At 43.8% G+C, this 27,394-nt stretch overlaps 1 protein-coding gene and 1 long non-coding RNA gene across 5 annotated transcripts in view; both read right to left on the bottom strand.

Annotated features, from left to right (window-relative positions):
• LOC121575446 (ATP-binding cassette sub-family C member 3) overlaps window positions 1-27,394 on the bottom strand; it is a 77,834-nt gene that overhangs the window by 48,525 nt on the left and 1,915 nt on the right. The gene's annotated exons all lie outside the window — the stretch shown is intronic.
• On the bottom strand, window positions 8,900-18,403 carry LOC121575650. Of its 2 annotated transcripts, none has more exons than XR_006002373.2 (3): window positions 17,047-18,403; window positions 14,356-14,429; window positions 8,900-9,346 (listed from the first exon to the last, which is right to left on the bottom strand). It is a non-coding gene; the product is annotated as an uncharacterized LOC121575650 (long non-coding RNA). The 2 variants fall into 2 exon arrangements; XR_006002372.2 differs by having other exon boundaries at window positions 17,052-18,403.

The raw sequence follows: 27,394 nt of genomic DNA, 5'->3' as shown, positions 1-27,394 counted from the left end.
ATGCATGCTGATGTATCCTCTGTATACCCCCCCACACACCTTTTCACAACACACCTGATTGGCTCAAACGCATTAAGACGGAAAGAAATTCCACAAATTAACTTTTAAGAAGACACACCTGTTAATTGAAATGCATTCCAGGTGACTACCTCATGAAGCTGGTTGACAGAATGCAAAGAGTGTTCAAAGCTGTCATTAAGGCAAAGGGTGGCTATTTGAAGAAACTCAAATATAAAATATATTTTGATTTGTTTAACACTTTTTTGGTTACTACATGATTCCATATGTGTTATTTCATAGTTTTGATGTCTTCACTATTATTCTACATTGTAGAAAATAGTAAAAATAAAGAAAACCCCTTGAATGAGTAGGTGTTCTAAAACTTCTGACCGGTAATGTATATTTACAGTACCAGTCAAAAGTTTGGACACACCTACTCATTCCAGGGTTTTTCTTTATTTGTTTTACAAAGTGCCTTTGAACGGGTTATGGTAGTAGGTGCCAGGCACAAAGGTTTGTGTCAAGAATTGCAACGCTGCTGGGTTTTTCACGCTCAACAGTTTTCCGTGTGTATCAAGAATGGTCCACCACCAAAGGACATCCAGCATTGGAGACAACATGGGCCAGCGTCCCTGTGGAACGCTTTCGACACCTCGTAGAGTCCATGCCCGACAAATTGAGGCTGTTCTGAATTTGGGGATATGTTGTCCCAAAACTGTCCCAGAGTGTCTGGAATAGGCCATTTCTTTCTCAACAAGCTGACCAATAGAATAGGTCAACTTTTTCTACTATGGGGGATAGTAGATTGACATAGGCTAGTGATTTTGAAGTTCGTTACTTGTCACGTTGGTTGAGGAAAAGTTAAATGTGGACAGTTACTCTAACATCTTCAAAAGTACACATCATAATTCGGTAAGAAGGACCGCACATCCTTGCATCCTAGACTTGCATGTTCTGTTAATATGAATTACCGTCATCTAAATGTGATTTCTGTCATTCTGAGCACCGTGGGTGGACATCCTAATCAGGTTACTCCCCCAATGCATATGGGTCCGGTACATTTCTCAAAATGTCCCGTAAATTAAAATGTTGCCTGTCAAATATCTGGTGCATGAAAAAAAGCACGATCCACCATCACATCTGCTCATCTTGCGGTTTGTAGTATCAGTGCTAACAAATACTCTAAACAAACGAGTGAAGCGTATACAATCACTATTTCACAGGCTACCTCAAAAAGACATTTATGAAAAGGCAGGACCTTTGCAAATGTGAACGCGGAATGATGTATTGAATATTTCTGTTTTTACAGCCTGTGGTCATATTTAACTCCATTCTATATCAAGACAGCTAAGTTAATTAAAACAGAGTCAGTGAGACTGGACAACAAGGCTGGGACTCATAACGAAGACTAATTACATTTCTGTCAGGGTTTATCTCCTTTTAATCATTTTAGGGCAAATAAAAGTAATAATTATATATATATATATATATATATATATATACAGTGAGGGAAAAAAGTATTTGATCCCCTGCTGATTTTGTAAGTTTGCCCACTGACAAAGAAATGATCAGTCTATAATTTTAATGGTAGGTTTATTTGAAGAGTGGGAGACAGAATAACAACAAATCAATCCAGAAAAACACATGTCAAAAATGTTATAAATTGATTTGCATTTTAATGAGGGAAATAAGTATTTGACCCCCTCTCAATCAGAAAGATTTGTGGCTCCCAGGTGTATTTTATAGAGGTAACGAGCTGAGATTAGGAGCACACTCTTAAAGGGAGTGCTCCTAATCTCATCTTGTTACCTGTATAAAAAAGACACCTGTCCACAGAAGCAGTCAATCAATCAGATTCCAAACTCTCCACCATGGCCAAGACCAAAGAGCTCTCCAAGGATGTCAGGGACAAGATTGTAGACCTACACAAGGCTGGAATGGGCTACAAGACCATCGCCAAGCAGCTTGGTGAGAAGGTGACAACAGTTGGTGCGATTATTCGCAAATGGAAGAAACACAAAAGAACTGTCAATCTCCCCCGGCCTGGGGCTCCATGCAAGATCTCACCTCGTGGAGTTGCAATGATCATGAGAACGGTGAGGAATCAGCCCAGAACTACACGGGAGGATCTTGTCAATGATCTTGAGCAGCTGGGACCATAGACACCAAGAAAACAATTGGTAACACACTATGCCGTGAAGGACTGAAATCCTGCAGCGCCTGCAAGGTCCCCCTGCTCAAGAAAGGACATATACAGGCCCGTCTCAAGTTTGCCATTGAACATCTGAATGATTCAGAGGAGAACTGGGTGAAAGTGTTGTGGAGCTCTTTGGCATCAACTCAACTCACCGTGTTTGGAGGAGGAGGAATGCTGCCTATGACCCCAAGAATACCATCCCCACCGTCAAACATGGAGGTGAAAATATTATGATTTGGGGGTGTTTTTCTGCTAAGGGGACAGGACAACTTCACCGCATCAAAGGGACGATGGACGGGGCCATGTACCATCAAATCTTGGGTGAGAACCTCCTTCCCTCAGCTAGGGCATTGCAAATGGGTCAATGACCCAAAACACACGGCCAAGGCAACAAAGGAGTGGCTCAAGAAGAAGCACATTAAGGTCCTGAAGTGCCCTAGCAAGTCTCCAGACCTTAATCCCATAGAAAATCTGTGGAGGGAGCTGAAGGTTCGAGTTGCCAAACGTCAGCCTCGAAACCTTAATGACTTGGAGAACATCTGCAAAGAGGAGTGGGATGTGTGCAAACCTGGTGGCCAACTACAAAAAACGTCTGACCTCTGTGATTGCCAGCAAGGACGAAGTCATGTTTTGCAGAGGGGTCAAATACTTATTTCCCTCATTAAAATGCAAATCAATTCATAACATTTTTGACATGCGTTTTTCTGGATATTTTTGTTGTTATTCTGTCTCTCACCGTTCAAATAAACCTACCATTAAAATTATAGACTGATCATTTCTTTGTCAGTGGGCAAACGTACAAAATCAGCAGGGGATCAAATACTTTTTTCCCTCACTGTGTGTGTGTGTATACATATATATATACAGTGGGGGAAAAAAGTATTTAGTCAGCCACCAATTGTGCAAGTTCTCCCACTTAAAAAGATGAGAGAGGCCTGTAATTTTCATCATAGGTACACGTCAACTATGACAGACAAATTGAGAAAAAAAAATCTAGAAAATCACATTGTAGGATTTTTAATGAATTTATTTGCAAATTATGGTGGAAAATAAGTATTTGGTCACCTACAAACAAGCAAGATTTCTGGCTCTCACAGACCTGTAACTTCTTCTTTAAGAGGCTCCTCTGTCCTCCACTCATTACCTGTATTAATGGCACCTGTTTGAACTTGTTATCAGTATAAAAGACACCTGTCCACAACCTCAAACAGTCACACTCCAAACTCCACTATGGCCAAGACCAAAGAGCTGTCAAAGGACACCAGAAACAAAATTGTAGACCTGCACCAGGCTGGGAAGACTGAATCTGCAATAGGTAAGCAGCTTGGTTTGAAGAAATCAACTGTGGGAGCAATTATTAGGAAATGGAAAACATACAAGACCACTGATAATCTCCCTCGATCTGGGGCTCCACGCAAGATCTCACCCCGTGGGGTCAAAATGATCACAAGAACGGTGAGCAAAAATCCCAGAACCACACGGGGGGACCTAGTGAATGACCTGCAGAGAGCTGGGACCAAAGTAATAAAGCCTACCATCAGTAACACATTACGCCACCAGGGACTCAAATCCTGCAGTGCCAGACGTGTCCCCCTGCTTAAGCCAGTACATGTCCAGGCCCGTCTGAAGTTTGCTAGAGTGCATTTGGATGATCCAGAAGAGGATTGGGAGAATGTCATATGGTCAGATGAAACCAAAATAGAATAGGTCAAAACTCAACTCATCGTGTTTGGAGGACAAAGAATGCTGAGTTGCATCCAAAGAACACCATACCTACTGTGAAGCATGGGGGTGGAAACATCATGCTTTGGGGCTGTTTTTCTGCAAAGGGACCAGGACGACTGATCCGTGTAAAGGAAAGAATGAATGGGGCCATGTATCGTGAGATTTTGAGTGAAAACCTCCTTCCATCAGCAAGGGCATTGAAGATGAAACGTGGCTGGGTCTTTCAGCATGACAATGATCCCAAACACACCGCCCGGGCAACGAAGGAGTGGCTTCGTAAGAAGCATTTCAAGGTCCTGGAGTGGCCTAGCCAGTCTCCAGATCTCAACCCTATAGAACATCTTTGGAGGGGAGTTGAAAGTCTGTGTTGCCCAGCGACAGCCCCAAAACATCACTGCTCTAGAGGAGATCTGCATGGAGGAATGGGCCAAAATACCAGCAACAGTGTGTGAAAACCTTGTGAAGACTTACAGAAAACGTTTGACCTGTGTCATTGCCAACAAAGGGTATATAACAAAGTATTGAGAAACTTTTGTTATTGACCAAATACTTATTTTCCACCATAATATGCAAATAAATTCATTAAAAATCCTACAATGTGATTTTCTGGATTTTTTTTCTCATTTTGTCTGTCATAGTTGACGTGTACCTATGATAAAAATTACAGGCCTCTCTCATCTTTTTAAGTGGGAGAACTTGCACAATTGGTGGCTGACTAAATACTTTTTTTCCCCACTGTGTGTGTGTGTGTGTGTATATATATATATATATATATATATATATATATATATATATATATACATACATACATACATACATACATACATACATACATACATATACACTGCTCCAAAAAAATAAAAGGAACACTTAAACAACACAATGTAACTCCAAGTCAATCACACTTCTGTGAAATCAAACTGTCCACTTAGGAAGCAACACTGATTGACAATAAATGTCACATGCTGTTGTGCAAATGGAAGACAACAGGTGGAAATTATAGGCAATTAGCAAGACACCCCCAATAAAGAAGTGGTTCTGCAGGTGGTGACCACAGACCACTTCTCAGTTCCTATGCTTCCTGGCTGATGTTTTGGTCACTTTTGAATGCTGGCAGTGCTTTCACTCTAGTGGTAGCATGAGACGGAGTCTACAACCCACACAAGTGGCTCAGGTAGTGCAGCTCATCCAGGATGGCACATCAATGCGAGCTGTGGCAAGAAGGTTTGCTGTGTCTGTCAGCGTAGTGTCCAGAGCATGGAGGCGCTACCAGGAGACAGGCCAGTACATCAGGAGACGTGGAGGAGGCCGTAGGAGGGCAACAACCCAGCAGCAGGACCGCTACCCCCACCTTTGTGCAAGGAGGAGCAGGAGGAGCACTGCCAGAGCCCTGCAAAATGACCTCCAGCAGGCCACAAATGTGCATGTGTCTGCTCAAACGGTCAGAAACAGACTCCATGAGGGTGGTATGAGGGCCCGACGTCCACAGGTGGGGGTTGTGCTTACAGCCCAACACCGTGCAGGACGTTTGGCATTTGCCAGAGAACACCAAGATTGGCAAATTTGCCACTGGCGCCCTGTGCTCTTCACAGGTGAAAGTAGGTTCACACTGACCACATGTGACAGACGTGACAGAGTCTGGAGACGCCGTGGAGAACGTTCTGCTGCCTGCAACATCCTCCAGCATGACCGGTTTGGCGGTGGGTCAGTCATGGTGTGGGGTTGCATTTCATTGGGGGGCCGCACAGCCCTCCATGTGCTCGCCAGAGGAAGCCTGACTGCCATTAGGTACCGAGATGAGATCCTCAGACCCCTTGTGAGACCATATGCTGGTGCGGTTGGCCCTGGGTTCCTCCTAATGCAAGACCTCATGTGGCTGGAGTGTGTCAGCAGTTCCTGCAAAAGGAAGGCATTGATGCTATGGACTGGCCCGCCCGTTCCCCAGACCTGAATCCAATTGAGCACATCTGGGACATCATGTCTCGCTCCATCCACCAACGCCACGTTGCACCACAGACTGTCCAGGAGTTGGCGGATGCTTTAGTCCAGGTCTGGGAGGAGATCCCTCAGGAGACCATCCGCCACCTCATCAGGAGCATGCCCAGGCATTGTAGGGAGGTCATACAGGCACGTGGAGGCCAAACACACTACTGAGCCTCAGTTTGACTTGTTTTAAGGACATTACATCAAAGTTGGATCAGCCTGTAGTGTGGTTTTCCACTTTAATTTTGAGGGTGACTCCAAATCCAGACCTCCATGGGTTGATAAATTTGATTTCCATTGATAATTTTTGTGTGATTTTGTTGTCAGCACATTCAACTATGTAAAGAAAAAAGTATTTAATAAGATTATTTCATTCATTCAGATCTAGGATGTGTTATTTTAGTGTTCCCTTTATTTTGCAGTGTAGTTACAATTTCGTATTAACACTGGAATGATAGATGTGCAAAAGATGATGTGCAAATAGAGATACTGGGGTGCAAATTAGCAAAATGAATAACAATATGGGGATGAGGTAGTTGGGTGGGCTAATTACAGATGGGCTGTGTACAGGTGCAGTGATCGGTAAGCTGCTCTGACAACTGACACTTAAAGTTAATGAGGGAGATAAGAGTCTCCAGCTTCAGAGATTTTTGCAGTTCGTTCCAGTCATTGGCAGCAGAGAACTGGAAGGAATGGCGGCCAAAGGAGGTGTTGGCTTTGGGGATGACCAGTGAGATATACCTGCAGGAGCGCAGACTACGGGTGGGTGTTGCTATGGTGACCAGTGAGCTAAGATAAGACAGGGATTTGCCTAGCAGTGATTTATAGATGACCTGGAGCCAGTCGGTTTGGGGACGAATATGTAGAGGGCCAGCCAACAAGAGTGTACAGGTCACAATGGTGGGTAGTATATGGGGCTTTGGAGACAAAACGGATGGCACTGTGATAGACTACATCCAATTTGCTGAGTAGAGTGTTGTAGGCTATTTTGTAAATGGCATCGCCGAAGTCAAGGATTGGTAGGATAGTCCGTTTTACGAGGGCATGTTTGGCAGCATGAGTGAAGGAGGCTTTGTTGCGAAATAGGAAGCCAATTCTAGATCTAACTTTTGATTGGAGATGCTTAATGTGAGTCTGGAAGGAGAGTTTACGGTCTAACAAGACACCTAGGTATTTGTAGTTGTCCACATACTCTAGGTCAGACCCGCCGAGAGTAGTGTTTCTAGTCGGGTGGGCGGGTGCAAGCAGCGTTCGGTTGAAGAGCATGCATTTAGTTTTACTAGTGTTTATGAGCAGTTGGAGGCTACGGAAGGAGTGTTGTATGGCATTGAAGCTCATTTGGAGGTTTGTTAACACAGTGTCCAATGAAAGGCCAGATGTATACAAAATGGTGTCGTCCGCATAGAGGTGGATCCGAGCGTCACCAGCAGCAAGAACGACATCATTGATATACACAGAGAATAGAGTCGGCCCGAGAATTGAACCCTGTGGCACCCCCATAGAGACTGCCAGAGGTCCAGACAACAGGCCCTCCGATTTGACACATTTAACTCTGAGAAGTAGTTGGTGAACCAGGCGAGGCAGTTATTTGAGAAACCAAGGCTATTTAGTCTGCCAATAAGAATGCGGTGGTTGACAGAGTCGAAAACCTTGTCCAGGTCGATGAAGACGGCTGCGCAGTACTGTATTTTATCGATCTTGGTTATAATATCGTTTAGGACCTTGAGCATGCCTGAGGTGCACCCATGACCAGCTCGGAAACCGGATGGGCAAGTTGCAGCGGAGGGTGCAGAGCTGGTGGCCGGGGTAGTGGTAGCCAGGTGGAAAGCATGGTCAGCCGTAGCAAAATGCTTGTTGAAATTCTCGATTATTGTAGATTTAACTTTTTTGAGTTAGTGCTACAGGATGCAAATTTCTGTTTGAAAAAGCTAGCCTTTGCTTTCTTAACTGATTGTGTATATTGGTTCCCGACTTCCCTGAAAAGTTGCATATCGCGGGGGCTGTTCGATGCTAATGCAGTACGCCACAGGATGTTTTTGTGCTGGTCAAGGGCATTCAAGTCTGAGGAGAACCAGGGGCTATATCTGTTCTTAGTTCTGAATTTTTTGAATGGGGCATGCTTATTTAAGATTGAGAGGAAAGCCCTTTTGAAGAACAACCAGGCATCCTCTACTGACGGAATGAGGTCAATATCCATCCAGGATACCCGGGCCAGGTCAATTAGAAAGGCCTGCTCGCTAAAGTGTTTTAGGGAGCGTTTGACAGTGATGAGGGGTGGTCATTTGACCGGGGACCCATTACGGACGCAGGCAATAAGGCAGTGCTCGCTGAGATCCTGGTTGAAGACAGCGGAGGTGTATTTAGAGGGTTTCAGGACCAGCCTGTGGTGAATGCGTTTCAGGACCAGCCTGTGGTGAATGCGTTTCAGGACCAGCCTGTGGTGAATGCGTTTCAGGGTGAACAGTAGAACAGGCCCACCCCCAGACACCACCCTAGATAAACACAGCTGCCTATGTTTCTGCCTGTCAACACACCTATGATGGGTGTGTGTGCCCTAATCATGTAATTTGTCATCACCATACACATTAACTATGGAAGTCTACGGGTGACTTAATTCAATCTAAAATTCTAAAAACGGGCAAATTATAAATCTACAGTATACCATGTTTGCAATTCCTTTGCCTAAATGTGCATGCATTTTTGGTGACAAAATCCAAAGTTATATACTGCATTATCATTTTCATGATTGAATATGGATAATGTCTGCCAATTTGAAAAATAAAATTGCAAAAGTGTGTTTAATATTTCATTTCCATGGTACTATCCAGTACAACACTGACACATTTAAAAAAAACAAAATGCTTAAAATGACAAATCATTTCTCATGTTTGCCATTTAATTTCCTTGTTGTGACGGCATGAATTGGGAGAAGAAGAACAAGGATGAGACGTAGCTGTACTACATACTATGATGGAAAATGAGAGGCACGCATAATTAACCATCAACAATTATTTTATTAAGGATATACCTTTACTGTACCCTTAGTGACATGTGATAGAGACATTGTCCTACAGGTAAGTTACTATTGTTCTTAGAATCACTAGCGTTCAACAAAACGGGTTACTGTCTACAAAGTGTTCAACTACTGTAAGTTTCCCTTGATAATGGTTTTCAACATATGATTGTTAGAACCTTACAGAAGAGCAAGAACACGTCTGTAGTTATTACGTTGGCAGAACATCTTATTGAACATGTGACTAGCGGTAAACAAAAAGTGGCACTGTAATTTTGACAGAACACTTCAAGCAGTTCAGAGACGATGGATAAGCCCGGCTCTCCTCTTCCTCATTAGTACAGTTAGAAACATTAGTTGTATCGTTGGGGATGATATTCCTTCTCGGTGTCTATCAGCTACGGAGACAGGTCATCAGCCCGAACCGCCTGTGGGAAAGAAAGCACAAATGATGCAAAAAGGTTAGCATGGATAGAAACCTCATGAGAAGTGCACTAGTCACAATTCAATTCACACATCCTACAGTTTTATATTGCTCCCAATAACTGTATGCTCCGGTTTAGTGCATGGTGTCATAACAATGCACTTTAGCGAGTGGTTTAGTGCATGGTGTCATAACCATGGTCCTCTGTAGCTCAGCTGGTAGAGCACGGCGCTCGTAACGCCAAGGTAGTGGGTTCGATCCCCGGGACCACCCATACACAAAAATGTATGCATGCATGACTGTAAGTCGCTTTGGATAAAACCATCTGCTAAATGGCATATTATTATTATTATTATAACCAATCATTCATTCACTCAATTTACCCAAGTGTGGTCTTAACGAGTAGTTCAATGAAGTGTTATAGCACAGGTAGGGATGACAATGTCCACTTTTGCCCATTAGGCAAGAAACAGGAACACTGAACTAGACTAACCTATTGTACAAATCCATTGCTCTTTAGTCCATGAAGGGAAGTAGCCGAGTGCAGACCATTGGAAGAAAGCACACTAGATCATCTTCCCCCTTAAAGTTTCTGGTACTGTTCCCTGTGGGATTCAATACTGTAACGCTGACAATATTTACTGGCATGCCAACAAAAGCTTGACTTGCAATAAACAAAATGTCACATACAAGAGGATCATGGGACTACAATATGAATAGACTTAGATTTCATTCTACTGTGGACACTACCATGCCGTAGAGAAGCCCTTATATTGAGGGAGTTTAATTAAGCTGGACCAGGGTGCACCGGGCTATGGCCTGTGACGTGAATGGGCGAAAGCGGTGAGGGAGGAGCGCCCTGCTCAAATCCAACAGTAATCTGCGCCGCCAGGTCATACTGTCAACAAGACAGCATGGTTCATCGTTCAGAAACGTACATGTATTTTCCATAACGTATCTGTTTGAAGTTTCCTAGTTCTACTTAGGTAGCCAGATAAAGGACAGATTTGTTTTTTTTACCAAGAACAAACTCTGAACCCTACATCATGACTCCTGAGATTTTTTCCCCCTCTGGTTGGACATTTAACAAGCTGGTAGAAATGAGGTAAAACGGATTTAAGTTTCCTGCATTAAAGTCCCCGGCCACTAGGAGCGCTGCCTTTAGATGAGCGTTTTCCTGTTTGCTTATGGCCGTATACAGTTCATTGAGTGCGGTCTTACTGCCAACATCGGGTTGTGGTGGTACAGTGAGGGAAAAAAAGTATTTGATCCCCTGCTGATTTTGTACGTTTGCCCACTGACAAAGACATGATCAGTCTATAATTTTAATGGTAGGTTTATTTGAACAGTGAGAGACAATAACAACAAAAAAATCCAGAAAAACGCATGTCAAAAATGTTATAAATTGATTTGCATTTTAATGAGGGAAATAAGTATTTGACCCCTCTGCAAAACATGACTTAGTACTTGGTGGCAAAACCCTTGTTGGCAATCAGAGGTCAGACGTTTCTTGTAGTTGGCCACCAGGTTTGCACACATCTCAGGAGGGATTTTGTCCCACTCTTCTTTGCAGATCTTCTCCAAGTCATTAAGGTTTCGAGGCTGACGTTTGGCAACTCGAACCTTCAGCTCCCTCCACAGATTTTCTATGGGATTAAGGTCTGGACACTGGCTAGGCCATTCCAGGACCTTAATGTGCTTCTTCTTGAGCCACTCCTTTGTTGCCTTGGCCGTGTGTTTTGGGTCATTGTCATGCTGGAATACCCATCCACGACCCATTTTCAATGCCCTGGCTGAGGGAAGGAGGTTCTCACCCAAGATTTGACGGTACATGGCCCCGTCCATCGTCCCTTTGATGCGGTGAAGTTGTCCTGTCCCCTTAGCAGAAAAACACCCCCAAAGCATAATGTTTCCACCTCCATGTTTGACGGTGGGGATGGTGTTCTTGGGGTCATAGGCAGCATTCCTCCTCCTCCAAACACGGCGAGTTGAGTTGATGCCAAAGAGCTCCATTTTGGTCTCATCTGTCCACAACACTTTCACCCAGTTCTCCTCTGAATCATTCAGATGTTCATTGGCAAACTTCAGACGGGCATGTATATGTCCTTTCTTGAGCAGGGGGACCTTGCGGGCGCTGCAGGATTTTAGTCCTTCACGGCGTAGTGTGTTACCAATTGTTTTCTTGGTGACTATGGTCCCAGCTGCCTTGAGATCATTGACAAGATCCTCCCGTGTAGTTCTGGACTGATTCCTCACCGTTCTCATGATCATTGCAACTCCACAAGGTGAGATCTTGCATGGAGCCCCAGGCCGAGGGAGATTGACAGTTATTTTGTGTTTCTTCCATTTGCGAATAATTGCACCAACTGTTGTCACCTTCTCACCAAGCTGCTTGGAAATGGTCTTGTAGCCCATTCCAGCCTTGTGTAGGTCTACAATCTTGTCCCTGACATCCTTGGAGAGCTCTTTGGTCTTGGCCATGGTGGAGAGTTTGGAATCTGATTGATTGACTGCTTCTGTGGACAGGTGTCTTTTATACAGGTAACAATCTGAGATTAGGAGCACTCCCTTTAAGAGCGTGTTCCTAATCGCAGCTCGTTACCTGTATAAAAGACACATGGGAGCCAGAAATCTTTCTGATTGAGAGGGGGTCAAATACTTATTTCCCTCATTAAAATGCAAATCAATTTATAACATTTTTGACATGCGTTTTTCTGGATTTTTTGTTGTTGTTATTCTGTCTCTCACTGTTCAAATAAACCTACCATTAAAATTATAGACTGATCATGTCTTTGTCAGTGGGCAAACGTACAAAATCAGCAGGGGATCAAATACTTTTTTCCCTCACTGTAAATAGACAGCTACGAAGAATATAGATAACTCTCTTGGTAGATAGTGTGGTCTACAGCTTATCATGAGATACTCTACCTCAGGCGAGCAAAACCTTGAGACTTCCTTTGATATCGTGCACCAGCTGTTGTTTACAAGTATACAGTGGGGGAAAAAAGTATTTAGTCAGCCACCAATTGTGCAAGTTCTCCCACTTAAAAAGATGAGAGAGGCCTGTAATTTTCATCATAGGTACACGTCAACTATGACAGACAAATTGAGGAAAAAAATTCCAGAAAATCACATTGTAGGATTTTTTATGAATTTATTTGCAAATTATGGTGGAAAATAAGTATTTGGTCACCTACAAACAAGCAAGATTTCTGGCTCTCACAGACCTGTAACTTCTTCTTTAAGAGGCTCCTCTGTCCTCCACTCGTTACCTGTATTAATGGCACCTGTTTGAACTTGTTATCAGTATAAAAGACACCTGTCCACAACCTCAAACAGTCACACTCCAAACTCCACTATGGCCAAGACCAAAGAGCTGTCAAATGACACCAGAAACAAAATTGTAGACCTGCACCAGGCTGGGAAGACTGAATCTGCAATAGGTAAGCAGCTTGGTTTGAAGAAATCAACTGTGGGAACAATTATTAGAAAATGGAAGACATACAAGACCACTGATAATCTCCCTCGATCTGGGGCTCCACACAAGATCTCACCCCGTGGGGTCAAAATGATCACAAGAACGGTGAGCAAAAATCCCAGAACCACACGGGGGCACCTAGTGAATGACTGCAGAGAGCTGGGACCAAAGTAACAAAGCCTACCATCAGTAACACACTACGCCGCCAGGGACTCAAATCCTGCAGTACCAGACGTGCCCAGCGACAGCCCCAAAACATCACTGCTCTAGAGGAGGTCTGCATGGAGGAATGGGCCTATAAATACCAGCAACAGTGTGTGAAAACCTTGTGAAGACTTACAGAAAACGTTTGACCTGTGTCATTGCCAACAAAGGGTATATAACAAAGTATTGAGAAACTTTTGTTATTGACCAAATTCTTATTTTCCACCATAATTTGCAAATAAATTCATTAAAAATCATACAATGTGATTTTCTGGATTTTTTTTTCTCATTTTGTCTGTCATGATGAAAATTACAGGCCTCTCTCATCTTTTTAAGTGGGAGAACTTGCACAATTGGTGGCTGACTAAATACTTTTTTTCCCCACTGTACATAGACCGCCACCCCTTGTCTTACCAGAGGCTGCTGTTCTATCCTGCCGATACAGTGTATAACCCGCCAGCTGTATGTTATTCATGTCTTCGTTCAGCCACGACTCGGTGAAACATAAGATATTACAGTTTTGAATGTCCCGTTGGCAGGATATACGTGCTTGTAGTTCGTCCACTTTATTATCAAGAGATTGTAAATTGGCCAATAGTATCGATGGCAAAGGCAGATTAGCCACTCGTTACCAGGCATCCCGATCTCCTGCCGCGATATCTCCTTTTCTTTCTACTGCAAATGACGGGGATGAGGGCCCTGTCGGGTGTCTGGAGCAAATCCCTCTCGTCCGACTCATTAAAGAAAAATTATTAGTCCAGTTCAAGGTGAGTAATCGCTGTTCTGATGTCCAGAAGCTCTTTTCGGTCATAAGAGACGGTAGCGGCAACATTATGTACAAAATAAGTTACAAACAATGCGAAAAAAACACACAAAATAATTGGTTAAGAGTCCATAAAAACGGCAGCCAATTCCCTCCGGCGCCATTGAGTCAAATGGAATTCCCTCATCGTAATACGGATGTAGCATTCAGCTAAAGGAATAGGCCTATAGGTGGTTGAGAGAGCAACTTGAGGGCTACTTCCCAGTTATCCACCCTACTCTTATGGTGTGCCCTTGTAAACTCCTCATCATGGAAGTATGCAAGTGCACACTGCGGGAGAAGGGAGGAGAATCGTGATGCAACTCAGCAACATGACAGCAGTCCGATTCATTTGATTACTGCCTATGGGGAGAAAGGGGTGTGTCCACAGTGTGTGACACAATGTGTCTTTGGGTTGCACCATCACTGCCAAGTAATGAATTTCATACAGTGCACAGTACCTACCTCTATGCTTGCAACCTCTGCCTCCTCTCTATCCAAGTAGTAGTACCTAATATGGGATACTTACTTGTACATGTGCTCATTGAAGATGCCCTCCGGTGTTGTCCGCCACTACTCTCCTGCAGCAAACATCTGGAACTCCTAAACAGACAAACAGACAGACAGACAGACAGACAGACAGACAGACAGACAGACAGACAGACAGACAGAACAGACAGAACAGACGAACAGACAGACAGACAGACAGACAGACAGACAGACAGACAGACAGACAGACGAACAGACAGACGAGAACAGACAGACAGACAGAGGACGACGAACGGACAGAGAGACAGACAGACGAACGAAGACAGACGAACAGACGAAGACAGACAGACGAACAGACGAACGAACGGACAGACAGACAGACGAAGAAGGACAGACAGACAGACAGACAGACGAAAACAGACAGACAGACAGACAGACAGACAGACGAGAGAAGGCAGACAGACAGACAGACAGACGAACGACAGACAGCAGACGCGGACAGACAGACAGACAGACAGACAGACAGACGAACAGACAGACAGACAGACAGACAGACAGACAGACAGACGAACGACAGACAGACAGACAGACGGACAGACAGACAGACAGACGAACAGACAGACAGACGGAACAGACAGACAGACGGGCAGACAGACAGACGAGACAGACAGACGAGACAGACAGACAGACAGACAGACAGACAGACAGACGAACAGACAGACAGACAGACGACAGAGGACAGACAGACAGACAGACGAAGAACGAACAGACAGACGAACGGACAGACAGACAGACAGACAGACGAACAGACAGACAGACAGACAGACAGACGAACGACAGACGAACAGACAGACAGACAGACAGACAGACAGACAGACAGACAACGAACGAACAGAAGACAGACAGACAGACAGAACAGACAGACAGACAGACAGACAGACAGACGAACAGACAGACAGACAGACAGACAGACAGACAGACAGCGGACAGACAGACGAACAGCGGACAGACGACGAAGAGACAGACAGACAGACAGACGAGACAGACAGACAGGACAGACAGACAGACAGACAGACGGACAGACAGACAGACAGACAGACAGACGGACAGACAGACGGACAGACGGACAGACAGGCGGACAGACGGACAGACAGACAGACAGACAAACGGACAGACAGACAGACAGACAGACAGACAGAAACAGACAGACAGACAACGACAGACAGACAGACAGACAGACAGACAGACAGACAGACAGACAGACGAACGAACGAGACAGACAGACGAGACAGACAGACGGAAGACAGACAGACAGACGAACAGACAGACAGACAGACGAACAGACAGACAGACAGACGAACGGACAGACAGACAGACAGACAGACGGACAGACAGACAGACAGACAGACAGACAGACAGACAGGACAGACAGACAGACAGGACAGACAGACAGACAGACAGACAGACAGACAGACAGACAGACAGACAACAGACAGACAGACAGAACAGACAGACAGACAGACGACGACAGACAGACAGACAGACGAACAGACAGACAGACAACGACAGACAGACAGACAGACAGACAGACAGACAGACGAAGAGACGAGACGAACAGACAGACAGACGAGACAGACAGACAGACAGACAGACAGACAGACGGACAGACAGACAGACAGACAGACAGACAGACAGACAGACAGAACAGACAGACAGACAGAACAGACAGACGAACAGACAGACGCAGACAGACAGACGGAGAGCAGACGAGACAGACGAGACAGACAGACGGACAGACAGACAGACAGACAGACAGACAGCGAGACGACAGACAGACAGACAGACAGACGGACAGACAGACAGACAGACGAACGAACAGACAGACAGACAGACAGACGAACAGACAGAGCAGACAGGCAGACAGACGAACGAGACAGACAGACAGACAGACGAGACAGAGACAGACAGACAGACAGACAGACGAAGACAGACAGACAGACAGACAGACAGACGAACGAACAGACAGACAGACAGACAGACAGACAGACAGACAGACAGACGGACAGACAGACAGACAGACAGACACGACAGACAGACAGACAGACGAACAGACAGACAGACAGACAGACAGACAGACAGACGGACAGACAGACGAGACAGACGGACAGACAGACAGACAGACAGACAGACAGACGGACAGACAGACAGACAGACAGAGACAGACAGACAGACGAGACAGACAGACAGACAGACAGACAGACAGACAGACAGACAGACAGACAGACAGGCAGAGAGACAGACAGGACAGACAGACAGACAGACAGACAGACAGAGACAGACAGACAGACAGACAGACAGACAGACAGACAGACAGACAGACAGAGCAGACAGAGAGACAGAGAGACAGAGAGAGAGAGAGAGAGAGAGAGAGAGAGAGAGAGAGAGAGAGAGAGAGAGAGACATACATTACACAGTGTGAGAGCTGGGCCCAAAAAAATAAAAAATATTATATTGTACATTGTTACACTATATCGTCTGAAGACATGCTTTCATATAATTCCCTTGTTTTTGAATAGCCACATAGCATTAGTGATCCCCTGCAGAGTAACTTCAGTCCATCATAGCTTGCTAGCTATCTGTAGTAGAAAGTAAATAACCATGCTAGTTATCCAGCTAATTACTTCAATGCACCTTCCAAAATGTGAAATGACAAGACAAAAAAGCCACTTACCGTACCTCAAGGTGTTCCACGATGTTTTGTTGTGAAGGTAGCCAGTGGGCTAGCTTGCTAACGTTAGCCAGTAGTGCCTCTTCATAGCCAGCTAGCTATCTAGCCTACAGGTAGCTAGCTACATATAATAAATAGTCAATTAGCCATATTAGCTAACCAGTAGTAGCTCCAGTGTCCCCTCCCACACACCGGCTGTTCTTCTTCATTTTCCTGTGGACTTTCATACTGGTTGTTGTTGCCGGGACAACCCAAAACCCCGCCACATCGATACCTTATGCCTCAGTGTTCGATACTGCTCCGACCGAAAGTGACCGGTGCCAGCAAGCACAGGCAACCTCTTCCGCCTCACGTTACCGAAACCCCCGTTTGACGATCAAAACAAGTCAAAAACGATAACGCAAATGACGAAACGAAAGTCTTAATAAAACCACACACAATATGGAAAGGCGTTATCAATTGACAATTGAGAATGTAATTAGTTTGACACAATTCAGGCTAATCACAAGGAAATAAAATGGCAAACATGAGAAATGTCATTCAAGCGTTTAAGTTTAGTTTTTAAATGTGTCAGTGTTGTACTGGATAGTACCACGGAATTGAGATATAAAAAACACACTTTGCTATTTATTTTTCAAATGGGCAGACATTATCCATATTCAATCATGAAAATGATAATGCAATATATATTTTTTTGCATTTTAAATTTTGTCACAAAGAAACGCATATCCACTTGATATTGATTTGTCATTTGCCCATTTGTATTTCCAATTCCGTTTCGGAAGCTAAATGCTTCCATAATTAACTGCAGGAACTGAAAAACCAAAAGGCAGGCACGCACTATTCATGTACCACGCAGTGCATCTTACAGACTGATCCACCACTTCTGGTCATAGACAGACAGTTGTGAGTCTATTTGTCCATTTCTGTAATGGATGTGTATACACATCCCAGGTGTTCTTGTAATAGTCTTCAGTATAACATGGAAAATATGCGAGACCACAGCTGGACAGAAAAATGTATAAATATTTGGAAATACTCTTAGCATGACATCATTTACTTGTAGATATTCAAGGCTACTTTGTTAAGATGCCCTTTTAAAGCCAAATTAATCACAGGCACATGTACCATCCCATTTCTTCCTTATTAAACCAGTATAAACCAGTTGACATCAATGGATGTGGCACTATAATGTCCTCTTTAGTTACACATAGAATGAATGGCATTTACATTTGGCCCATTTGCTTAATGGCCAGGATTTAAGAGGAGGCCAGGGTTTAAGAGCAGGACAGGATTTACAGTTGAAGTCGGAAGTTTACATACACCTTAGCCAAATACATTTAAACTCAGTTTTTCACAATTCCTGACATTTAATCCTAGTAAAAATTCCCTGTCTTAGGTCAGTTAGGATCACCACTTTATTTTAAGAATGTGAAATGTCAGAATAAAAGTAGAGAGAATGATCTATTTCAGCTTTTATTTCTTTCATCACATTCCCAGTGGGTCAGAAGTTTACATACACTCAATTAGTATTTGGTAGCATTGCCTTTAAATTGTTTAACTTGGGTCAAGCGTTTCGGGTAGCCTTCCACAAGCTTCCCACAATAAGTAGGGTGAATTTTGGCCCATTCCTCCTGACAGAGCTGGTGTAACTGAGTCAGGTTTGTAGGCCTCCTTGCTCGCACATATTTTCTATAGGATTGAGGTCAGGGCTTTGTGATGGCCACTCCAACATCTTGACTTTGTTGTCCTTAAGCCATTTTGCCACAACTTTGGGAGTATGCTTGGGGTCATTGTCCATTTGGAAGACCCATTTGCAACCAAGCTTTAACTTCCTGACTGATGTCTTGAGATGTTGCTTCAATATATCCACATCATTTTCCTTCCTCATGATGCCATCTATTTTGTGAAGCGCACCAGTCCCTCCTGCAGCAAAGCACCCCCACAGCATGATGCTGCCACCCCCGTGCTTCAATTTTTTTCTGAGGTCTTGGCTGATTTCTTTTGATTTTCCCATGATGTCAAGCAAAGAGGCACTGAGTTTGAAGATAGGCCTTGAAATACATCCACAGGTACACCTCCAATTGACTCAAATGATGTCAATTAGCCTATCAGAAGCTTCTAAAGTCATGACATTTTCTAGAATTTTCCAAGCTGTTTAAAGGCACAGTCAACTTAGTGTATGTAAACTTCTGACCCCACTGGAATTGTGATACAGTGAATTATAAGTGAAATAATGTGTCTGTAAACAATTGTTGGTAACATTACTTGTGTCATGCACAAAGTAGATGTCCTAACCGACTTGCCAAAACTATAGTTTGTTAACAAGACATTTGTGGAGTGGTTGAAAAACGAGTTTTAATGACTCCAACCTAAGTGCATGTAAACTTCCGACTTCAACTGTCTGATCAGGCCAGGATTTAAGCACAGGACAGAATTTAAGAGAAGGCCAGGATTTAAGAGAAGGCCAGGATTTAAGGCCAGGATTTAAAAGCAGGACATGATTTAAGAGAAGGCCAGGATTTAAGGCCAGGATTTAAAAGCAGGTCAGGATTTAAGAGAAGGCCAGGATTTAAAAGCAGGACAGGATTTAAGAGAAGGCCAGTATTTAAGGCCAGGATTTAAAAGCAGGACAGGATTTAAGAGAAGGCCAGGATTTAAGAGCAGGCCAGGATTTAAGGCCAGGATTTAAAAGCAGGACAGGATTTAAGAGAAGGCCAGGATTGAAGAGCAGGCCAGGATTTAAGGCCAGGATTTAAGGCCAGGATTTAAAAGCAGGACAGGATTTAAGAGCAGGCCAGGACTGAAGAGCAGGCCAGGACTGAAGAGCAGGCCAGGATTGAAGAGCAGGCCAGGACTGAAGAGCAGGCCAGGACTGAAGAGCAGGCCAGGACTGAATCATATTAGTATGACAGGACAAAGGAGTAAACACAGCATGGTTGTGTAAATCTAAGGGACTGAACTGAAGGAAGTGACTGAATAAGGTGAAGGTTTGCCTCTACCCTGGCTAACAAGCCAATTTCTGTATAACCACGTTGCTAGCTTGCCATTGTACCATGTGGTCTGTTGCGCCAGACTAGGCGTCTCCCCAGTGTGGTCATTATTTAGCTGTACCAGTAGCTCAAATAATGATCACACTAGCGAACAGCCACACAGTGAGTGGTAGGTTGGATGGTAGGTTATGGTGTGTAGAATGACAGCTATGGTTAGCCGAAGTGTTTATCCACTTGTGTTACACCCCAGCCCTCCTTTTTCTGAAGGGTCTGCCTGTATGGCTCATCAACCCGCAGGCTGGCGGATGCCTTCCTTGCACTGACACTCGCACTTGTCTTTTCTTTCACTTGTCTTTTCTCACCAGCACAGTCCAGAACAGAGCAGCACGTATTGCACTTAGATGTAACACGGAGGGTGAATGTCAGTAACATGCATGTCCATTTCTCCTGGCTAAAAAGTTGAGGAGAGATTGACTGCATCACTATTGGTCTATTGGGGGCGGCAGGTAGCCTGGCGGGTAGGAGCGTTGTCGAAAGGTTGCTGGATCGAATCCCCGAGCTGACAAGGTAAAAATCTGTCGTTCTGCCCCTGATCAAGGCAGTTAACCCACTGTTGCCCGGGGCGCCGATGACGTGGATGTCGATTAAGGCAGCCCCCCGCACCTCTCTGATTCAGAGGGGTTGGGTTAAATGCAGAAGACACATTTCAGTTGAATGCATTCAGTTGTACAACTGACTAGATATCCACCTTTCCCTTTTCTTTGTGCGAGGTATTGATGGGTTAAAGGGTACCGAACTGTCTGTTCAAACAGTTGGCACACAGTTCGGACAGTCATCGGTACCACACAAGACATGCAACCAGAGGTCTCTTCACAGTCCCCAGGTCCAGACAGTACAGTATTAAATAGAGCCATGACTACATGGAACTCTCTGCCACCCCAGGTAACTCAACAAAACCAGATTCAAAAACCAGATAAAAGAACACCTTACGGCACGACAGGGACTGTGAAGAGACATAGACATTTGTATATATTTTGTATTGTAATTTTGCATTGTATTACAGTGAGGGAAAAAATAATTTGATCCCCTGCTGATTTTGTACGTTTGCCCACTGACAAAGACATGATCAGTCTAATGGTAGGTTTATTTGAACAGGGAGAGACAGAATAAAAACAACAAAAAATCCATGTCAAAAATGTTATAAATTGATTTGCATTTTAATGAGGGAAATAAGTATTTGACCCCTCTGCAAAACATGACTTAGTATTTGGTGGCAAAACCCTTGTTGGCAATCACAGAGGTCAGACGTCTCTTGTAGTTGGCCACCAGGTTTGCACACATCTCAGGAGGGATTTTGTCCCACTCCTCTTTGCAGATCTTCTCCAAGTCATTAAGGTTTCGAGGCTGACATTTGGCAACTCGAACCTTCAGCTCCCTCCACAGATTTTCTATGGGATTAAGGTCTGGACACTGGCTAGGCCACTCCAGGACCTTAATGTGCTTCTTCTTGAGCCACTCCTTTGTTGCCTTGGCCATGTGTTTTGGGTCATTGTCATGCTGGAATACCCATCCACGACCCATTTTCAATGCCCTGGCTGAGGGAAGGAGGTTCTCACCCAAGATTTGACGGTACATGGCCCCGTCCATCGTCCCTTTGATGCGGTGAAGTTGTCCTGTCCCCTTAGCAGAAAAACACCCCCAAAGCATAATGTTTCCACCTCCATGTTTGACGGTGGGGATGGTGTTCTTGGGGTCATAGGCAGCATTCCTCCTCCTCCAAACACAGCGAGTTGAGTTGATGCCAAAGAGCTCGATTTTGGTCTCATCTGACCACAACACTTTCACACAGTTCTCCTCTGAATCATTCAGATGTTCATTGGCAAACTTCAGATGGGTCTGTATATGTGCTTTCTTGAGCAGGGGGACCTTGCGGGCGCTGCAGGATTTCAGTCCTTCACGGTGTAGTGTGTTACCAATTGTTTTCTTGGTGACTATGGTCCCAGCTGCCTTGAGATCATTGACAAGATTCTCCCGTGTAGTTCTGGGCTGATTCCTCACCGTTCTCATGATCATTGCAACTCCACGAGGTGAGAACTTGCATGGAGCCCCAGGACGAGGGAGATTGACAGTTATTTTGTGTTTCTTCTATTTGCGAATAATCGCACCAACTGTTGTCACCTTCTCACCAAGCTGCTTGGCGATGGTCTTGTAGCCCATTCCAGCCTTGTGTAGGTCTACAATCTTGTCCCTGACATCCTTGGAGAGCTCTTTGGTCTTGGCCATGGTGGAGAGTTTGGAATCTGATTGATTGATTGCTTCTGTGGACAGGTGTCTTTTATACAGGTAACAAACTGAGATTAGGAGCACTCCTTTTAAGAGTGTGCTCCTAATCTCAGCTCGTTACCTGTATAAAAGACACCTGGGAGACAGAAATCTTTTTGATTGAGAGGGGGGTCAAATACTTATTTCCCTCATTAAAATGCAAATCAATTTATAACATGTTTGACATGTGTTTTTCTGGATTCTTTTGTTATTCATTGTTCAAATAAACCTACCATTAAAATTATAGACTGATCATGTCTTTGTCAGTGGGCAAACGTACAAAATCAGCAGGGGATCAAATACTTTTTTCCCCTCACTGTATGTATTGTATTATTTAGTATTATGTATATTATGTATTGTATTATTTAGTGTTATGTATATTATGTACAGTATTTTATTTGTTGTGTTTTGCCAAGGCAGCGGCTAATTGGGGAACCTAATAAAATACGATATACTTTGCTGATAGCTAAGATGTACTTACTATGAGGATCTGCTAAATGACTAAAATGTCAATGTTAGCACGAGTCAGCATCTACCATATATATATATATATATATATATATATATATAAATGAATCTTCTTAAATGGGCCTTCTACACAAACAGCACTGAGACCAAGGCATGTTGTGCTGTGTTAACCTGTAGCTAGCAGCCATCTCTCTGATAACGACTTTAGTCTCCCTGTAATATCCAGGAGAACAAATATCACATTACAGGGGTGCTAGTGGAGTTAATAGCTCTGTTGGTTCAAAGGAAGGTCACCTTCGTTTGACGCCAGTGAAAAGGCTGATTATGTTTAGACGGTCATTATTGCTCACTTTATCATTGTGACCAATTCTGGAATCAAAAAACTCTGTTGACTTTGTCGTTTAGTAATCAACGTTAATAGTCCTTTTTGACGTCAACACATCACAATGTCAAGAGTCATAGCTTTGCAGCTTCTCCCATCCCCCCCTCTCGTCAAAGTATGTTACACACCCTCTGGTTATGGTGGAAAAAGGAAGTGTGAGCATGATTGATAACTTTGCATTGTAAAGGCAGTGTATGCAAATAAATCATGGGCCGACACAAGTAAGCCATAGTACTGTATGTATAGTGCTAGTTAGCCACGTGAGAACTTGAAACCGACCACGGAGGTTATGAAATACAAAAAGGTTTCCTTTCCCATACCACTCTTAGTTTTGGGTCTGCGTGCCAAGATTACTCAATAGCTGCAGTCAGTGTTTACGATGAGTGTGCAATTTCCCCATGGCGATAAAAAAAACAGTAATGAGCCATCTATCTTCTATAACATCCACGGTGCTAAAATGTTATTCATGGCGGCATTAGAAGAAAGCATTCTTAAATTATTTGACTGATGTCATCGGTGATATCTAATAATACATATCTTGCTTGTGTGAGTGGAATGTGATATGAAGTACAGTAAAACGCTTCCTCATTATCAACTCAAGTTAATTGTTCTCGTTATGAGTTCTGTCACTCAGAGGGATTGTCTCTACAGCGTCTAATTAGCACCTAAATTGGTATGATGTTGCTGTTGTATGAACGTAATGATTGGCGTATGAACATAATGACTGGCGTTTGAACATAATGACTGGCGTATGAACATAATGACTGGCGTATGAACATAATGATTGGCGTATGAACATAATGATTGGCGTATGAACATAATGATTGGCGTATGAACGTAATGATTGGCGTATGAACGTAATGATTGGCGTATGAACATAATGATTGGCGTATGAACATAATGATTGGCGTATGAACATAATGATTGGCGTATGAACGTAATGATTGGCGTATGAACGTAATGATTGGCGTATGAACATAATAATTGGCGTATGAACATAATAATTGGCGTATGAACATAATGATTGGCGTATGAACGTAATGATTGGCGTATGAACATAATGATTGGCGTATGAACATAATGATTGGCGTATGAACATAATGATTGGCGTATGAACGTAATGATTGGCGTATGAACATAATGATTGGCATATGAACTTAACAACGGCATAGAAGGCATCTACAGAAGCCAGCATGCGTGTACTGCCTACAGTCTGTCCTCACAAAAGTTGCAATTGGACCAGTGCAAAGTAGTGGTCTCCACTCAACTCTGGTCCTGGGGAGTTACTGGGTGGTCCCAACTGAATGCTTCACTAGAAAAATGGTAGTGCCTTGGAAATATACAGTACAGGTTATAGCACAGTAGGCCTATCTACTGTAACACTATGGAATCCCACTGTTGTTGACACCATTCACACCACACGCAGATCCCCTCTCATGTTTTCACTGTCTGTGTGCCCCCTCTTGCACAATCTCCCTCGCTAACACACACACACACACACACACACACACACCTCTCCATGTGTTCTCCCTCCCTATACATTATTACCAGATAGTGAGTAATCGGAGGTGATTTGTTAATCAGATCAGTGTTGTGTACTGTGGGGGGTCTGTAAACCCTACCAGATGGTTAGAACTACACTGACAACACTGGTCATGTAGAACTCACAGATTATGTTTTTCAGTGTTTAGAATCAAAGAACATTAAATCATGTCTTTAAAGCTCACTAAGTAGAGAACTCCAGTGAATGTTGTACTCTGGTTTCTTACGTGATTTATTTATCTGAAAAAAGTCAAAGTTTCAATAATGGTTATTATAAAAATGGGTTTGGATCCTGGATGCTTGATAGCAGGGAGATATTCCCGACAATCCCTGGGTAATGCCTGTTAACAGTTACATTTGAATTATCAATACGCATGCCCTGTCCCACAGCACAGCCAGGCAATTCATAACCTTCATCTCCCCTGGAAAGATGCGTCTAGACGTTATTTCCTCATGCTTCTAGCTTAGCATTTGATTTGCAACAGTGGGGGGTTTGGCATAACTTTGCTTCCTGCCTCTATGAGCTGTGCAACAATGGTGCCGTTTTTTTGTTTTTTTTTGTGATCTCCACTGTACCATTGAAAATGAACGTGTCCAGACAAGACTGACAGCTTCTCTGAGCCAGATTCATACATCAGCGTAATTGTGGATATATCCAAAGAAATGGCAATCAAAATAAAGGTAAAACAAACAAAAATAGTTTGCACATAGTTTACAGTAATTCCAGTTGCCTAATAAACCAGACCCTGATACTATGGTTACACAGTCTAAGATTAATGCCATATAATTTTTTTGAAAATTTCCTCTCACAAGCCAGAATGTTGAATACAATTTCATTTGAACTTACTGTACCGGTTGTCTGTGCGGTTGGTTCTTTTGTAGGTAAGATTGAGAAAAAATATCCCCAGGAAAGTATTATTAAACAGTCTTTTCAAACACCCCATAATGACAAAGCAAAAAAAAAAATACGGAAATATCACATTTACATAAGTATTCAGACCCTTTACTCAGTACTTTGTTGAAGCACCTTTGGCAGCGATTACAGCATCGAGTCTACTTGGGTATGACGCTACAAGTTTGGCATATCTGTATTTGGGGAGTTTCTCCCATTCTTCTCTGCAGATCCTCTCAAGCTCTGTCAGGTTGGATGGGGAGCGTTGCTGCACAGCTATTTTCAGGTCTCTCCAGAGATGTTCGATCGGGTTCAAGTCCAGGCTTTGGCTGGGCCACTCAAGGACATTCAGAGACTTGTCCCGAAGCCACTCCTGCGTAATCTTGGCTGTGTGCTTAGCGTCGTTGTCCTGTTGGAAGGTGAACCTTCACCCCTGTCTGATGTCCTGAGCGCTCTGGAGCAGGTTTTCATCAAGGATCTCTCTGTACTTTGCTCCGTTCATCTTTGCCTCGATCCTGACTAGTTTCCCAGTCCCTGCCACTGAAAAACATCCCCACAGCATGATGCTGCCACCACCATGCTTCACCGTAGGGATGGTGCCAGGTTTCCTCCAGACGTGGCGCTTGGCATTCAGGCCAAAGAGTTCACTCTTCGTTTCATCAGACCAGATCATCTTGTTTCTCATGGTCTGAGAGTCTTTAGGTGCCTTTTGGCAAACTCCTAGCGGGCGGTCATGTGCCTTTTACTGAGGAGTGGCTTCCATCTGGCCACTCTACCATAAAGGCCTGATTGGTGGAGTGCTGCAGAGATTGTTGTCTTTCTGGAAGGTTCTCCCATCTCCACAGAGGAACTCTAGAGCTCTGTCAGAGTGACCTTCGGGTTCTTGGTCACCTCCCTGACCAAGGCCCTTCTCCCCCGATTGCTCAGTTTGGCCGGGCGGCCAGCTCTAGGAAGAGTGTTGGTGGTTCTAAACTTCTTCCATTTAAGAATGATGGAGGCCACTGTGTTCTTGGGGACCTTCAATGCTGCAAAAAAATGTTGGGACCCTTCCCCAGATCTGTGCCTCGACACAATCCTGCCTCGGTTCATGATTGGACATGATGATTGGACATGATTTGGAAAAGGTACACACTTGTCTATATAAAAGTCCCACAGTTGACAGTGCATGTCAGAGCAGAAACTATACCATGAAGTCCAAGGAACTGTCCGTACAGCTCCGAGATAGAATTGTGAGGAGGCATATACGTATCTGGGGAAGGGTATAAAACAATTTCTAGAGTGTTGAAAGTTTCCAAGAGCACAGTGGTCTCCATCATTGGGAAATGGAAAAAGATATGGACCTACCCAGACTCTGCCTAGAGCTGGCCGTCTGGGCAAACTGAACAACTCCTTGGCTGAGATAGGAGAACCTGCCAGAAGGACGACAATCTCAACAGCACTTCACCAATCTGGGCTTTATGGGAGAGTGGCCAGACATTTACATTTTCGTCATTTAGCAGACGCTCTTATCCAGAACGACTTAGTGAGTGCATACATTATTATTTTTATATATATTTTTTTATACCCCCCGTGGGAATCAAACCCAAAACCCTGGCGTTGCAAACGCCATGCTCTACCAACTGATCTACACTCCTGAGAAAAAGGCACATGACAGCACACATGGAGTTCGCAAAAAAGAATGTGAAAGACTCAGAGCATAAGGCAAAATATTCTGTGGTCTGATGAGAATTTTGTTTTACTCTTTGGCCTGAA

The sequence above is a fragment of the Coregonus clupeaformis genome, chromosome 1 (assembly GCF_020615455.1).
Source record: "Coregonus clupeaformis isolate EN_2021a chromosome 1, ASM2061545v1, whole genome shotgun sequence".
Lineage (NCBI taxonomy): Eukaryota > Metazoa > Chordata > Actinopteri > Salmoniformes > Salmonidae > Coregonus > Coregonus clupeaformis.
This window is presented reverse-complemented; position numbering and strand designations above follow the sequence as displayed.